Below are 8,356 nucleotides of genomic sequence, written 5' to 3'. Positions count from 1 at the left end.
ATCTATCATGCTAGAACAAAGCACATTGAGGTGCATTATCACTATGTGTGGGAGCAGGTTCTAGTAGAATAAAGCACATTGAGGTGCATTATCACTATGTGTGGGAGCAGGTTCTAGTAGGTTTTATTGATATAGTTTATGTCAGCACAGAGGATCAGGTAGCTGACATATTCACGAAGGCATTGGGTGCAAAGAAGTTGCACAAGTTTAGAGACTTGCTTGGTGTGCAGAAATTGGGATTGAGCTCGAGGGGGAGTGTTGAGATATCGACCTCCACTCATGATATGCCAAGGTGACCATTGTGCATTTATGTCACTGACTTGTTAGCTACAGATGCGGTTGGTACACCACCCATGAATAATAGCTAAATGACAGCTATCTTTATGTACTCTAGTTAGTGGCTCAGTTAGTATGCCACCTTAGTTAGCTAAGTTTGGTTTGAGACCCACATATAGGGTTCACCTATTCTTTTGTACTGAGAGAGTTCTTTTGGCTTTCACAACTAAGAAGAGGAAAACTGTTTTCAGCCTCCACCTTTGTGTATATATTGTGTATGTGAGAAAGCCGCAAGTGAGACTCCTTCCTTCTCTCCCACTCTTTTCACAACTATAGGTTTAGACAAAGTTCCTCACAAGCATCGCTTGAACTATGGGCTTGCTTGAACGCAGTCATTCGATGTTTCGACTTACCCGACCCAGGGTAATGCCTACTCTTATGTCATAGGTGTCCATATTCCAAGCATTGAGTTTGCCCCACAAGCCCGACCCATGCATTTGGCTCAAGCATACCCCTGAAGCTAACAATGTTGTGGCACTTGTCAAGCTAGAAAATGATGGCCAGTCCTTGTCTTAAGTCACTGATCCGATGCTGTTGGAGAAGTACAGATTCTTCCATTCCATCCTCTATGGACTAAGGCAATAGACACAAGCAACTCGGCTTCCACAAAATTTCTCAAAGACATCATCAAAAATAGAGCAAGCACTCAAAATTACAACAAATTCTGGAGGTCTGTGGTAGAAGATATTGTTAAGGCATTGCAGGCACATAGATCTCTACCCCCTCTTCATATTGACCCAACCCTAAGTAGGTTCATCAATTTTTATCTTCAAAATAGGGATTGCACAGAGCCTTTTGTAATCATGAATGACTTTCTTTGGCAAGTAGCATAGCTAGTGCCTGCATCTACTCCAAGGCCTACATGACCATCATCAAGAAGAACAAGAACAAGACAGGATACACAAGAAGCAACTAGCGCTCAGTCTGAACCACAACCTAGTTAGCAAGGATCTCTTGTCAATGATCCCATCAAAGAGGAGTAGTTCCAACAAGCGCTAAACAAATCTAAGAATTTCTATGACTTGGAAAAAGGAATCTAAGAATTTCTATGACTTGGAAACACCATCAACGGCACTCAACAAAGTCATAGGTAAATCCTCTTCTGCCACCAAAAAGAATTCCCTGCCTACGAGCACTACTACTAGCTCACTCCCAACACCCTCTTCCACCACAATCACTACTAATGTATCTTTCCCTCCCCCTACTCTTGCAAATACCCCCATTGCTACTCCTGTCTCCGTAGATAGATCTCTGACCCCATCTCTATCCACAAACCCAAGCCCTACACCACCCTCACCTCCTCCCCTGTAATTTTGCCCATTGATTTGTCCAACCCACAAACTCTTACACCACCTATTTCCACTCTTCATATACCTAGTCCTATCACCATGCGTCCCCAGGTAGTAACATTCATCCTCCTACCACCATAGACCTCGCACTACAAGAGGTTGTTTTTTATCTCGTGTCATCCATCTAGAAAGAGAAAACCCTGGCATTTTTTCCTCCCCCACCCCCATTCCCACCTACTCACACACCAACAATTGTCCATTCCAAAGCCATCTTCTACTCACACACCAACCATTCCCACCTACTCAACAATTGTCCATTCCAAAGCCATCTTCTATGTCCCTTCTCCCTTTTCTCACTTATCCACGAGATGAGCTGAAAATTAGACACCCTCATTGCAGCCCATGAAGCTCCTCCGCCCATCATCCTGACAAAAAGAAAAACCTCTCTAGTCATGGCTCCTACCAAGGACAAAGACGAAATCCACACCCCAAAGACAAAGAAGTTGTGAGCTGACATTGACACCATCTAACAAGAACATGAAGTCATGGTAGCCCGCCGGCTAGAATCTGCAAAGAAGAAGGACGTTAAGCTCATGTCTAGGATCGTGGAGGTGGAACAAAGAGCTAAGTAGCCAAGGACCAAGATAGAGACTTTATAGACACAGTGCAACAACAAGCTACTATCATCATGAAACACAAGACCAAAATTTAGTAGAGCACAGAGAGCGTTAGATGTACCAAGCACAAAGCAAGTAGAAGTATGTACCACCACACATAAGATAGGATGAGAGACATGTACCATAGTTAAGGAGGTTAGAGGGAGTCTGTTATCCCATTGATAGACTAACTTACAATAGATACATGAATATGCATTATGCATATATGGTTTATGGGATGCAGCATGAGGAACCTATGTGTTTTCAAAATGCGGTTGGAAAGCCCAAATGGGAGGCAGCCATGGATGAGGAAATGGATATGTTGGTACACATATGCAATAAGATGTGGTAACTAGTGCCATTACCATCAAGGAAGAAATCCATTGGGTGGTGCAAGTGGATGTACAAAGTCAAATGGCATTTTGGAAAGGTATAAAGCAAGGTTGGTTGCTAAGGGTTACACACAGATGCATGAACTTGACTATGATGAGGCATTCAATCCGGTTGCAAAGATGACTATTGTCAAAACTATGATTGCATTAGTAGCCATGTATGCCTAAAAATTATGGTAGGTGGATGTCAAGAATGCTTTCTTAAATGGTGATTTGCAGCAGGAAGGGTATAATGCAACAGTCGGGCAGGTATGTGCACCCACAATACCCTTCTCATGTATGGTGGTTGAAGAAGGCTTTGTATGGTTTGAAGTAGACTCCTCTAGCATGGTGTGAAAGGATCAAGAAGTCACTAAAACTCATGAATTTCAGCCAGTCAAATGCATACTATTCTTTGTATGTAAAGCATGTAGATGGAGGGCTGGTAGTTGTGGTCATATATGTGGATGACTTGATTATTACGGGTAGCAATACAGGAGAGATTTCAGCCCTATTGAGGAAACTTTCAAAGGAGTTTGAAATGAAATACTTGGGAGAGCTTCGGTACTTTCTATGTATCGAGGTCATAGGTACACCATATGGCATATGGATGGTGCAGAGGTAGTATGCCTTGGATATGCTAAAGAAGTATGGCATGATAGGTTGTAAGTGAATACACCATTAGATCAAAATGCACATGTGATGGATTATGGGACTATGTCTAGGATGTGATGATGTATAGGAAGATTGTGAGAAGTCTCATCTATTTGATGATTACACGCCCTAACTTAAGCTATACAGTAGGGATGAACTAATTAATATTCTACTTTACAAAGCTAGCAACATCAAGATAAGCCCGATGTGAATTGAGCATATGATAGCTTTGAAGCAGCTCAACAAATGGAAGAGAATAATCCTGATGGGATGCATTGCACTGCCAAAGAAGAAGGTCTACACGTTGACACCCTCATGCATGGCATATACACTAGCCAACACATGGTAGAGTTCGAGGATAAACTAGTGGTCATTGCTCCTCTGAAGGCTACTCACCTCTAAGCATCTTCAAAGATAAGCATTGTGAGGAGTTGGCCTTTGTTTATGGACAAATCCATAAACAGGAAATTACACACACACACACACACACCATTCGCTACATACACACACACACTTGCAAAGAATACGTATGAATTACTGCCATAATTGTATTCATTCCATTGCCATAGACATTGCATAATACAACTACAAGAGCGTGTCGAGAGACACAACCCTCACACACACACACACACCCTTTGACAGCTTACTATGTGAATATGCCCTAAAATACTAAGGGTGAGTTCTGAGTTCCTATAATTAACACTTGGCACACCCGGTGGGAGTCAATCTGAAACTGAGAGTCGAATCCACACAAGGCTACCATTTATTCCTTAGTTCCTAAAGTCAAATTTTCTAATAGTGCAAATAGACTCTCAAACTTAGTGCTTGCACCAAGTGGAGACTATGCTGAAGAATAGAAAGAAGAGCTTGGTGTAGTACCAAGGTTCAGTCTACCTCGAAACATAGTTTGTCTACAAGAACTATTAAAAAGACTTATTACATTGCATAAAGGAAATGTAGGTTCTCATATGAAAATTACATCAATTTATTTTTGTCCATACGCTAGGGCAAAGAACCCATCAAATAAAGAATGAACAATACATGGTCATACAAAATAAAAAGATAAAACCATGTATCAAGGAGTATGTTGTCACTCCATTGACATAGAGTGACCTCACCAATGAACTCCTGCATCTGCTACATGCATATGTACCATTAGTATGCTCAATTGTGCCACTAGTACATCATCTCCAAAGAAAGCTACCAAGAAACACAAAAGTGAGTGCTTCAAGACAAAGTATAGCACTACATCTCCATCTTGTAGGGGCTCAATAAGAGCTTCCTTTTGTGTCCAGTGGTTTGCATCATCCAGTAAGGTATCAAACCAAGCTGCATCCACCTTACCACTAAATGTCATCATCATGAGCATAGAATGACTCAATGGGAATCAAACCCATGGAATCCTCTATAACTACGAATGGGTCTATGTGAGCACATGATTGCTCAATTGCTGCATCCCGTAAAGAAAGACATAAAAGTTATGCAGCTCCAACTTCCTTATGCATCGACAAGCATGAGGAAGGCCTTCAAGATAAATGTGTATCCCATAGGACACAGTAACAAGATAGCACACTGGTAAGAGTGGCTATCGGTGTAGAGGAATATGTCCATCCCAAATATGGACCGCTACTAACACCACTTAGATGTTCTCTAAGATCACATACACTGGCTCTCTTTCTTGTTGCATGTAAGACTCCACATCAAGTACCTCTCCAAGTGCATACACACTATCATAACTCACCAATGCATCTGCATGGGAAGTATCACATATATCATCCATGACATACTCCTCATCATATATGAAACTAGGCTCCATGAATGGAACCACTCACCATGCAAACACAACAAGCATCAAGCCCCTCGTGTTTTTCAATTGCAACCTCCACGCGGATAGCATCAAGCCCCTTGGTCATGGCACTCCTCTTTATAACATTATCTTCTTCTTTATCAGCACTATCATGCAACACTTCTTCATTGTATGGCAAAGAAATAAGTAGAGCATCTATATGTGTTTCTTTATGAAAAGACATAAGGAAAGAAACATCACCATAATCCACCGCATCAACCAACTCCATGATTGACCCTTCACCATCATGTGTAGCAGAAGCCTTCAAAATTTCAGCCTTCCTCTTCACCATCTTCATCGAGCATAGTAGTAATGAGGCTACCCATCATTATGACCAACTCGTCGAACAAGCCATCATTGTCTTTCTTGGACACTTCATCTCTATACACCTCCACATAAGTTGCATTTGATGAATCCACATCCTCTTCATATATTTTCTTTTGACTATGATCACAACACATTGCAAGGAGGAAATACAAGGAATCCACCTTGAACTTTGACTTTTACTTCCACTCATTGCACATGAGAATCCACCCATTCGATTCACAGCCAAACTTCAGCTTGTACATATCTTTGTGTCTAGTAGCAAACTCCATTGCTTCTTCTCTAGCTTCCACAGTTACATGTATGTGTCCGGTGGCAAACTCCATTGCCTCTTTTCCAGCTTCCACATCTATATGTTTGCATGAAATGTTATCATGTACCAGCACTGATGAATCAAGAAAGGAAAAATACTCTCAAATCACATCATCTCCTACACTCTCCAAGTCCATGGATGTAGGAAGAACTTGAGAGTGCTCTCAACGGAAGCAAGAACGGAAGAGGGAGAGAGAGAAATAGAGATCCACACAAGTTTTGGTGGGTGGAGAACCACCCTAATCTTCTTTTTCATTCATTTATATATGTGTTTGAGTATTATACATAACCGAGGTAAAGGCACAGTGACCTTTAACCCCCACAACCTCCCACTTAAAGGACAATGTGCCTTTAAGGGAGAACAACCAGTGAGCATACTATCCAATGCCCATCAATACATGACAATACTCAAACCACTGACTAGGTAGACTCTTCGTCAACATATCTGAAGGGTTATCATCTGTGTGAACCTTGACAAGCTCTATGCGCTTGTCCTTAAGTTCCTCCCTGATGAAATGGTACTTGACCTCAATGTGTTTGGTCTTTGTATGAAAGACCGGATTCTGTGCTAGCTGAATAGCACTCATGGAATCACTATGCAATATTGGTACACCTATATGAATCCCCAAATCTCCCACTAGCCGATCAAGCCATATAGCCTCCTTGCAACCCTCTATGGCTGCAACATATTCAGCCTCTGTGGTAAACAAAGCAATGCACTTCTATGCATGAGACATCCACGACACTGCACCGCCTGCAAAGGTGAACACATAACTAGAAGTGGATCTCCTACTATCCACATGCCCTGCATAGTCTGAATCTGTGTACCCAAGTACACGCATGTCTCCTTTACCAAAGTAGATGCACATCTCCTTGGTACCCTTCATGTACCTCATGATGCACTTAACTGCCTCCCAATGCCTCTTTCCTAGATTAGCCATATACCGGCTAACAACTCCCATTGCAAATGCAATGTCTGGTCTAGTAGCTATCATAGCATAGATAAGACTCCCAACTACTGATGCATAAGGAACCTTGGCCATCATGGCCCTCTCCTCATCTGATTTGGGACTATCTGTATGACTTAATTTCACATATGGAGGCAATGGAGTACTCACTACCTTCCCCCCCTCGATATTGAAACGCTACAATCTTTTGTAACATACTCTTTTTGTGAAAGCCAAAGGAGTTTCCTACTCCGATCATGCGTGATGCGCATACCAAGAATATGACCTGCAAGTCCCAAATCCTTCATATCAAAGGCCTCATGCAACTTGGCCTTTAATGCATCTAGCTCATAAGTATTCTTGCTAGCCAATAGCATATCATCCACATATAGTGCCAAGATTATCAGGCTATTATCCTTAGCCCTTTTAGTGTAGAGGCAGTGATCAATTTCACTCCTTCTAAAACCCTGGGACCAAATGAAAGAATCAAACTTCTGATACCATTCTCTAGGCGCTTGCTTAAGACCATAGAGACTCTTCTTCAGCTTGCAAACTAAATGCTCTTTGCCCTTTTCTTCAAAGCCTTCCGGCTGCACCATGTAAATTTCCTCATGCAAATCCCCATGCAAGAAAGCTATCTTGACATCCATCTGCATAAGCTCCATATCCTCTGATGCCACTAGTCCAAGCATGCATCTAAGTGTGGTCATCTTCACAACCGGAGAGAATATCTCATCAAAGTCCACACTCTTCTCCTGCTTGAACCCTTTAGCGACCAAATGGGCCTTGTACCTAGGCACATCATCACCTGTGACCTTCATTTTGTAGACCCATTTACATGGCAATGCTCATAAACATGAAATTACACACACACATACACACAAACACACCCACACACACACACACAAAAATTTTGATTAGTAAATGTATCTCACAGAAACACTTATTTCTTTACACACACACACACACACACACAACAATCAAGTATACTTATGCAACTATGAATTATTCTTTTCTATAACCCCCCATGAAATCTCTCCTTTACACTATCTTTTTAATCAACCCATGCACCAAGCACACTAATCCTCCCATACCTTCACGAATCCCTTCTCAACCCATGAACTCATTTGATCCTTAGTCCTCTTGTGACTTAAACATTATATATATATATATATATAATCTAAGAATTCATATGGTTGTCTATGTTCCTAGGTAAAGCTATAACAAGCTAGGGAAAACATGCATTACCTATCTACCTAATCGTAACTTTGATGTTCTAACATCTAGTTTGTTTGGATGGTGGCAAGTAAGTGGACCCTGACCTCGGAACATGGATTGCCTGAGGATTTGACATCTTTTTTCAATATCGTGTTTGTCAACTCAATATTATTGAAAATTCTTAATTTTGGTGATTTTTTTTTGCAAACTTTGGTTATTGCATTTTTCAACTTAAGTGTCAAACAAAATTTCCTCATATGTTTCCCTTAAAAAAAGAACTTTTTATCCAATTGATGGAATTAATTGTACGGCTCAATTATCGATGGGAGTTTTTAATCTTAACACACACACTTGCAAAGAATACACAGGAATTACTATCATAATCGTACTCATTCCATTACCA

This window comes from Dipteris shenzhenensis, chromosome 22 (assembly GCF_047967505.1).
Source record: "Dipteris shenzhenensis isolate YYH24624 ecotype China chromosome 22, Dip_SZ_1.0, whole genome shotgun sequence".
Taxonomy (NCBI): Eukaryota; Viridiplantae; Streptophyta; class Polypodiopsida; order Gleicheniales; family Dipteridaceae; genus Dipteris; species Dipteris shenzhenensis.
Note: the sequence above shows the minus strand (reverse complement) of the source record.